Source organism: Bison bison, unplaced genomic scaffold (assembly GCF_000754665.1).
Source record: "Bison bison bison isolate TAMUID 2011002044 unplaced genomic scaffold, Bison_UMD1.0 scf7180017864517, whole genome shotgun sequence".
In the NCBI taxonomy this organism is placed as follows: domain Eukaryota; kingdom Metazoa; phylum Chordata; class Mammalia; order Artiodactyla; family Bovidae; genus Bison; species Bison bison.
The window spans coordinates 370,208-380,642 of record NW_011495070.1 but is presented as its reverse complement, the minus strand read 5'-3'; positions in this window follow the sequence as shown (position 1 = coordinate 380,642).

The window sequence follows — 10,435 nt, the reverse complement described above, 5'->3', positions numbered from 1 at the left end:
GGAGGAGCCTGGTAGGCTACAGTCCATGGGATCGCTAAGAGTCGGACACGACTTCACTTTCACTTTTCACTTTCATGCATTGGAGAAGGAAATGGCAACCCACTCCAGTGTTCTTGCCTGGAGAATCCCATGGAGGGAGGAGCCTGGTAGGCTACAGTCCATGGGGTCGACAAAGAGTCAGACACGACTGAGTGATTTCACTCTCACTTTCTAATCACCATCTGCAGTGATTTTGGAGCCCCAAAAAATAAAGTCTGACACTATTTCCACTCTTTCCCCATCTATTTCCCATGAAGTGATGAGACCAGATGCCATGATCTTAGTTTTCTGAACGTTGAGCTTTAAGCCAACCTTTTCATTCTCCTCTTTCACTTTCATCAAGAGGCTTTTTAGTTCCTCTTCACTTTCTGCCATAAGGGTGGTGTCATCTGCATATCTGAGGTTATTGATATTTCTCCCAGCAATCTTGATTCCAGCTTGTGCTTCTTCCAGCCCAGCGTTTCTCATGATGTACTCTGTATATAAGTTAAATAAGCAGGGTGACAATACACAGCCTTGATGTACTCCTTTTCCTATTTGGAACCAGTCTGTTGTTCCATGTCCAGTTCTAACTGTTGCTTCCTGACCTGCATATAGGTTTCTCAAGAGGCAGGTCAGGTGGTCTGGTATTCCCATCTCTTTCAGAATTTTCCACAGTTTATTGTGATCCACACAGTCAAGTTACAGAGTATAAAGCTGTATAAAGCTACAGTTTCAATATTCGTTTAGCTGTGCATGCTAATTGGAGATTACAAATCACTCTCATCTCCAATTAAAAGAAAAAGATCTGTGTTTGAAGTACTAAAGTAACATAAGTATTTAGGTTTTTACAAAATTGTTTGGAAATTGTAGCTATATGCATAAATATTCAAGGATTATCTTAAGTGTATCACTTAAAACAATGGGATACTAATTCTTTTTCAATGTAAAAAATGTTTTATGTATATTGAAAAAGGTGTATAGCTATAAATCGAGTTTTCTTCTTTAAGTTTTTCAGGATATGTTGAATTTTTTATAAAAATATAAAGAATTGTGAGGGTACTTTTGTCCAAAATATTTAATTCATAATTGATAAGCATTTTATTTTTCATATTTAAATGAGTGGATTATTATGCAAAATCAACTAACAGTTATGTATGATAATATTATTTTGCACTTCTACTTAATTTGCACTTTTAGTCACATTTTTAAGATAATTTTTTATTAAAATATTTATTTATACATTTAAAAATAATGCACACAGAATTCTGTCAGTTATAAGACACTGGTGAGTAAATTTACTCTCTCATTGAATACCTACAAGAAACAACAAATAATTCTGAACAAATGGATTTTAAGAATTAAACCAGTAAAATGCTAATGCTTCAAGTGTAACAGAATAATGTTGAGTTCACCATGTTTACAAAATGTTGTAATCCATAGTCTTGTGAAAACACCTTTTTAATTCTGAGTTTACACTAGCAATACAATACTGTGTTCAAATTTTGCATGAATAACAAGGTTTTACCAATATTGAAATTCCTATAATGTGCTTGATTATTACTGACTTATATTTTAAAACATCTCATCCTGAAATGATTCATAACATTAGTTGATATATTTCCGTTATCAAGAGGCCTTGAAATCTTGCTCATCTTGATCATTCACACTTACTCAGTCCATCAACTTTTCATGTGATTGCACTCTGTGCCAGATAATGTTTGGTTGCTGGGGAAAGAGAAGAGAAGAAAAATATTCCCAATGTCAGGGATAAGATAGACTATGAGTAGATAAATAAATACACATATAGAGGGATGTCATAAACAGCTTTGAAAAAAACTAAACAAGTTAAAGGAATCAAAAGTAACAAGGATTGGTATCTTAGACAATAGGTTCAGGAAAGACTTTAAAGAAAAATATTTGAGTTGAAATCAGTATGAAGAAGGAAGCAGGCAAACGGGACAGGAGATGTGAAGGTCTGGATGTAGGCATATACTTGATGTGTTTGTGAAACACAGAGGGAGCAGGTATGTCCAGAAATCAAGAGAGTGGAGAGGAAAATTGGTAAGAAGGAGGGTCTAAGATGAACCAGGATTCAGGTTACAGAATTTGTAGGGCAGATTAAGGACTGAATCCTATTCTAAAAGTGCCCTTGGGCTTCCCTGGAGGCTCAGTGCTGAAGAATCTGCCTGCCAACGCAGTAGACACAGGTTTCATCCCACATGACTGGGAAGATCCCACATGCCATGCCACAGAGCAGCTAAGCTGTGCACCACAGCTAGAGTCGGAGAGCCCAAACTACTGAAACCCATGCACCCTAGAGCTTGAAACTCACAAGCAGAGAAGCCACCACAATGAGAAGCCCTCACACCACAGCTACAGAGTAGTCCCTGTTAGCCATAACTACAGAAAAGCCCAAGCAGCAACGAAGACCTAGCACCACCAAAAAAAAAATTAATAAATAAAATCCTTTTTAAAAGTGCCCTTGTAGGAGGACACAATTCTGTTTCCATTTAAAGGGTGAGGTTGGAAACAGAAAACCAGACCAGTTGGTGAGCACTGAGGTGGCTGTCCTGGCAAGAGCTGATGGGGACTTTGACTTTTTGCTAACGGTAAAAGTGGCACTAAAATTTTGCCTAAGATATATTTGAAAAGTAAAACAGAATTAGCTGATGGATCAGCCATAAATAGTTTGAGAGAAAAAAAGGCATGAGGATTTTTTACAGTCTGCTCATTCAAGATATTTATATTAAAAATACCCTATTGTTCCCTTCATATAAAAAACTGTGGAATTTGGGAGGGTACACAGAGAAATCACTTTGCCTGAAAGAAAACACCAGGATAAAGTCAGCCAGTAGCATGTCAATGCCAAGGCAGAGTCTGAAATCACTAGTTCCCGTTTTTGTGATACATAAACAGGCATTTTTTAGTTTGTGAAATTTTTCAGTCTCCTGTGTGAAAAAAAAAACATAAAAGATGGAACAAGGCTTGAGTAATTTCATTGGAAATTTCCAGCATCATTAAAATGTAAATATTTTTCTTATGTCAACATTTTTCTTTGAATGCTCACATAGGTTTATTCATTATTATAAACTGACAAAAATCTATGAGAATTCTCAGTTGATCTGGTCAAATCTAATTGCCTCCTGTCACTAATTCAACTGGCCTTATGCACAATTGGTCTTAATACTGCCAACTTCAATTATGGCAAGGAAAAAGGAATATATTAAAGTTGCAGAAAGGGTGAACTATTTTAATAGTAAAATGCTATCTCAGCCTTTTCACTTTTTAATGCCTCTGCATGATAGAATTTCTATCATGATTATTAAAAGTGATATTTATTTTTTTCTGGACAGCCTTTTTCAAAAGTTAAAATTATAGAAATAAGAAGAGTGCTGATTAGTTCATGATTGTGAAAGATACATTTTCAACTAAAGAAGCTCTCTAAAACTAACAAAGATTCAAGTAAACTTGTACCAGGACACTAAGCAAGCAGGCACTCCTACAAACAATTTATTTGATTTATTTTGTCATGAGAATGGAAAGGTAATCTTTACTAAACTTAATTGAACAACATAGATCAGAATATTATATCCTTAATACATTTACAATTTTTGTAGAGCCAACTGATTTTACATATAACTCCTTTACATGAAATATGATCTGAGAAGCATTTCAGTGACTGTTTCAGGTCACAAATTTGAAATGTCTTTCTATTATACCATTTCTAAGTCATTTCTCTACATGTCTGTGTTTGATTGCGTCCCATCATAGTGTTTGGCCATAAAACTAAACCTAACTCCACTAGTGTCTTTCAGAGTAGAGTCATCAATCTTTTAAAAGGTTGAATATAACCTTATGATAATGTATCATGCAAAAGACAAGCATTTAAGCCTTACATGGTCAACTTTAGTGAGAAATGACTTATTAACTGACACTGCAACTGAGATTATTCATCAGCATCTTTAATTCAAACAGTAGCTAGTTTTTCTCAAAGTTGGAAAAATTAGCTATAGACCATAGTTGACAAAATAAAACTAATTTAGGATTAAGTTGTTTTTTTTTTTTTTTTTACACAAAGTAACTTTTCCAAAGTTTCCAGTACTGGAAGTTAAATTTATTTCTAAAATTAATAATTTTAATAATCTAATAATTTCTAAAATTATTTCAACTTTAGTATCTTTATACTACTAACCAGAAGAACAATAATTCTATTTCTTACAATGTAGAATGTTCTGTTGCTCAATTTGGTTATGAAGGAAATAAACTATTAGCAGATACATATATACTATTAGCATATTATAATAGAAACATCTACTACTCTTATACATAGAAAAATCATGAATTGAGCAAATTATATATTTTTAAGCAAAATTATTTTCCCACCAGATTATCTGCCAAGAATTTAAGATTATTTTGAGCTCAGATAGAAGTCTCAACCACTTAATTCATAGAATGAATCATTCTCTTCATCTTGATACTTCACCTTTATTCCGAATGAAGCATGCATGCTGCTCTAGTACATTTCTGATGAGAAAAATACTGATGTTCATATATTAAGATATAATAATGTTTCCTATACTACTATTGGTGATATTGTGGGCCTTAGCTTTGATTATAATACAATGATATTTTAAGTAAGAGTCATAATTCTTTTTTTAACAAACTGGAATTTAAGTGTTTCAGAGGGAAGTAGGGGAAATGCCACATGAGGAATTTCATTTCAGCTTATCTAAAATATATCTCCAATATAGTCAAATATCATTTGTCCTTTATCTCCTATTTGGAATTGTGCTGTAATAAAATACCCAAATATCTATGAGTTTTCAGATGGAAAAACTCAGATAAACATTTAAAGGGAATAAATGAAACTCTTTTTGGCACCAAAAATTTGAAGTTTTAATTACTTTTATTTGTATCATTAGAAAATTGTTTATACTTATAACATCAAAATATGTTTAGGAATACAAAAAATAGCAAAGATTTTATTTCTTTCTTTGATATTTATTTCTTCAATTATTTTAATATTAATCTTTTTCTTTCTGTGAAACTGGTGATGAGAAAGCACACATAATTTTCTGAACAGTGCTCCTCTGCCAAGTTGCAATGTAGAATATTAGCTTTAATATCTGCCTGATGTACTGACTTACTTCAAGAAAGTGAATATTCTGAAATATTACCTTATTGTTTTATTTCACAAAACAGAAGTTAATGTGGTTACTGAAAGATAGACTTACCTCATTTAAAATCTGAGCACACATTAAATAAAATCAAGTATTCTGAAGAGTTAATATTTACTGATATTAATCAGTTATCTATATTTATTCATGTGGTAATAATTCACAGGTTAACCCTGAAAAAAATAGCAGAACTAAAGTAAATATGTTCAAATTTATAAACTTGATTAATTTTTATAATATTTTTCCTAATTTTGTCTTTATTCTGCCCTCAAAGCATCATTTTAACATTTAATTTACCAACTAATGTATATATCTGCATAAATCCACACTTTACATTTATTCTATAGACTCCTAGACAAAGTTTAGACTGGCTTACAAGGTCAAAAAAATAAAATTCTTAAGTGTTACAAGACTGAATCTGATAGTTCACAGGAACAATATCAGACATCACACAGTGTGCTCTAGACAGGAAATGCCTCCTCCTTGAAAATAATGTCAGTGTTTTACTGCTTTGATAATGGGATGTAAACTAAAATATTTGTTGGTATATCAAAGAAGTTATGAATTCAATCCTTATCTTTCTCTTAAAATTATTCTTAGTTTCTTCCTGATAGTGCCTGTTAGAGGTAATTATCATTCCAATTCCTTTCCATGAGAATATGTGTGTATTCTTTAAATAATTTTAAATAAGGCACTCTTTTAAAAAATGACAGTTTGTAATACATTAACAAGAAAGATGATTTTTTCATATAGAAGTATAGATCCAAACCAATATTAAACTTTCTATATTCTATAATTTTAAGATTTAGATTTTTAGCTTAGTTTTAGATATTTTTCACTTCTTGACCCAAAATTTAGGGGCATGGAAATTTTAGTCAGCAAAGGGGCACACTCTTTCCAAAGAACCTACAAGGTTTTATCACACTGAAAATAATCCCTGCTGCAAAAACATTTGGATTTCTCATTTTCAGGGAAAAGCAGGTAAGGAAAGAGTCATCTTTTTGGAAGGAGTAATTGGCCCTTATCAACAGGTTGGCTGCACTGGTTTTGCACAAACCAGTGAGAACTACGAGAAATACAAAACATGAGTTATCTGTGTGGGTTTCTCTTGGTTTTCCCTCTCCTGTTTATAATGGTGAATGGACATGTGGTCTGAGAAGGCAGTATGATGACCAAGGGCTTAGGTCACTTACGAGTGGGGATCAGGTCATGCCATCATGGAAGTCACAAAGATCTGCCACTGTGATAGATGAGGATGAGGAGAGATACAATATAGTGGGAAGAAGAAAATGAAATACCAGTATACCACTTATGCTCCAAAACCAACTATTGCAGGGGCCACAATGCATCCTACCAAGTTCACTCTGGTCAGTTTATCCTTAGGAAGGAGACTCACAGGATCCATGGAAAAGCTGCTTCCAGAATCTGCCTGGACAAGTGTATCTCTTTTGTGTAAGATGTAGACTGTGGCATCCATGGAAGTGTTCTGCTCAAATCCCCTTCGAGTGAAACAAATGTGCAGAGTGTAACTGACTGGTGGCCTTATCTCTATCAGCACTGACTCAGGAATCACTCTCAGTTAAAGACAAGGCAAGCCCAGGTACCAGTCCTGGCCCGTTAAGAGTCGTGTCCAACTCTTTGCGACCCCATGGACAGTAGCCTACCAGGCTCTGCTGTCCATGGGATTTTCCAGGCAAGAATACTGGAGTGGGCTGCCATTTCCTTCTCTAGGGGATCTTCCCAACCCAGGGATCGAACCTGAGTCTCCTCATTGCAGACAGACGCTTTACCGTCTGAGCCACCAGGGAAGCCATTACTTAACACAGGACTGCTCTAATTCAGAAAACCACCGTTATGGTCAAAACTTTCTCTACCTGTGCTTTGTCAGAAGATCTTCCCACCTAGTCCTTCCTTTCCTTTTTCTTTTCACACGTATCAGAACTTATTGTTGTCTGGAGGTTTTCATAACTGATTTCTGCTCTCTCCTCATCTTTTATCCTTCATGGCCATTTCCACAGTACCTTTTTTACACAACAATTCCCATCTTGACATTTGTTTTTAGAAGTAACCAAATTGATACAATCGGTATAATTGGTAAGTCTCTGGCCAAACTGTTCAAGAAAATACAAGGCACAAAAAACAAATATCAAGAATGAGAGTGGACATGGTCACAGATCTTAAAGACTTCAAAAGGATAATAATGGAATATTATATGTATTTTTTCAAGAAAGAGGGAAATTTAAAACTTTTTAAAAATCTGATCTGACTTTTGAGTCAGGCAGTCCTACAGTGCTATGGCCTATGTACAGTAATAATTCTGAAGACCAAGGGACTAAATAATTGGATCTTAAGTGAAAATAACAAAACTTTTCTGCTTCCACACAACCAGATTTGAAATGATTTGTTTTTTTAAAGTACAAAGTGTGACAATATTCTATGTCAAAAATGATTTTTGGAAAAAGAGCTATATTATCATAATAACTTTACCTCTTCTAATGAAAATAGGAATCACTCAATAACGTGGTAAATAATTATCTATTAACCCTATATAATTGATAATGTTTCAAATTGCACTTGATTATCTCGAAACTCTCTACTCTGGCACCAGGTATGTAAAAAAACAAAAAGCAAGCAAACAACGCATAATATTGGAAACATCCATCCAACTAAGACCACCTCTTCCAATTATGTTTGGAATTAAAATCTGAGAATATTCTTTAGTGATCTTTCTAAAAATAGGGTAGATAGGTTTGACCAAGTTTCTACCAACCAGACAAGTTTTTTCCTTAATGTATAAAAGTCATCTAGGCAGATGATTTAATGAAGAAAGACAACTCTTCATGTGTGCTAGAAAAGTGATATGGACTAGAGGATGTCAATATCTTTAAGAAAGTTCATATATTTCCTTAGTTACATAGAGCTAAATTGAGGAAAAATTTCTTCAGGGAACAATGAAAGTGATTATTATGGCCAAACAGAGATTTGAGTGTAGAGAAACATGTCTAAAACATTTATAAAAGTTTAATTTTTGCAAATTTTAGTCCTCCAAATTTCCTGCCTAAATTTACCTTTAAGAAAAAAGGATAGTCCTTTAAATGTTAGATTAAGAAATGCATATTAGATTCCTATGCTTTTAAAACACTACTATTCCTCCTGTAGTAGGTTCTTGCCCCAGGCAAAAACCAATGCCTAACAAAAATATTGAAGAGGAAAAAAGAAAAGGAAACCTCAAGAGGTACACCAAGATATATTAGGATTTTGAACAATCAAAAAAGCAAAGGTCATATGGGTCTTTGAAAACTCCTTGGAGGGAAAAATTGATCCATTCCTTTAATGTTCTTCACAACAAGGATTAATTCTTTTTGAATACATTAAATATTATAAGAGAAAACCCATTAAGGAGAAGAGACTCAATTCACTACTCTTTCTGCCTGATCCATATGAGAACTTTCAAAACCAATCTTAGACTGATATATACCCTGTTGATTTTGATTTTTGTATTATCTTAAACCAGAAAGGATGTATTTCCTTCTAAAAATATAGTTTAAAATAATCAAACAATACAATGTCACCAAAGTTGCTATCAAGAAGCTCTGCAAACACTTGCAAAAAGTTGTGAGTACAGGTAAAGACCAACAGTAAGAGATAAGAGGAATATAAATTGGAATTATATCAATTTGCATGTCATAATTGATTCTCTTTATCATTCCAAAATGCTGAATATTAAAGTTAGACTTCACATTAATAAATAATGGTAAAATATTGTCATTTTGTTACATTATGTATTATATATAACATCATTTGTAACATTATATTACTATTTATAATACACTCACATAACACTTTATAGATTGCAAATGTCCTTAAAAAATTTAATCTACACAAAAATGATGTCAGAAGGCTTTGCTATTAAACTGCCTTTAATAGTTTGCTCTGCTGCTTCTGCTGCTACTAAGTCGTGTCAGTCATGTCCGACTCTGTGCGACCACATAGATGGCAGCCCAACAGGCTCCCCAGTCCCTGGGATTCTCCAGGCAAGAATACTGGAGTGGGTTGCCATTTCCTTCTCCAATGCATGAAAGTGAAAAGTGAAAGTGAAGTCGCTCAGTCTTGTCCGACTCTTAGCGACCCCATGGACTGTAGCCTACCAGGATCCTCCGCCCATTGGATTTTCCAGGCAAGAGTACTGGAGTGGGGTGCCATTGCCTTCTCCGATAGTTTGTTCTAAAGTTACTTAATTCCTCTGGACCTTTGCTTCCTTATTATAGAAAGAAGGAATTACAGTAAATGATTTTCAAGCCCCTTCCTAGCTGAAAAAGTTCACTTAAAGACAAATGCTAAAGAAAAATACTTTCTCTGAAGTAATTTTCTTTTGTCACAAATCTCCAAAGTAATATGATATGTTATAACTTATTTTCAACATCTTTAAATGTCTGTAAATCTCATACAATAAAAATTCACAAATAAAAAGTATACAGTTCAAGGATTTTATTATATTCACAGTGTTGTGTAACCACACCATTTAAGTTTAGAATATTTTACCAGCCTCCAAAACCCCGTGGCTATTAGCAATTCCCTCCCACACTCTTATCTCAGCTATTAAGGTGAAAGGGTTAGTCACACAGTCATTTCCAACTCTTTGTGACCCCATGGACTATACCCACCAGGCTCCTCTGCCCGTGGGATTCTGCAGTCTAGAATACTTTGGTCTTACATTTAGATCTTTAATTCATTTTGAGTTTATTTTTATGTATGGTGTTAGAAAGTGTTCTAGTTTCATTCTTTTACAAGAGGTTGACCAGATTTCCCAGCACCACTTGTTAAAGAGATTGTCTTTAATCCATTGTATATTCTTGCCTCCTTGTCAAAGATAAGATGTCCATAGGTGCCTGGATTTATCTCTGGGCTTTCTATTTTGTTCCATTGATCTATATTTCTGTCTTTGTGCCAGTACCATACTGTCTTGATGACTGTGGCTTTGTAGTAGAGCCTGAAGTCAGGTAGGTTGATTCCTCCAGTTCCATTCTTCTTTCTCAAGATTGCTTTGGCTATTCGAGATTTTTTGTATTTCCATACAAATTGTGAAATTATTTGTTCTAGCTCTGTGAAGAATACCATTGGTAGCTTGATAGGGATTACATTGAATCTATAAATTGCTTTGGGTAGTATACTCATTTTCACTATATTGATTCTTCCAATCCATGAACATGGTATATCTCTCCATCTATTAGTGTCCT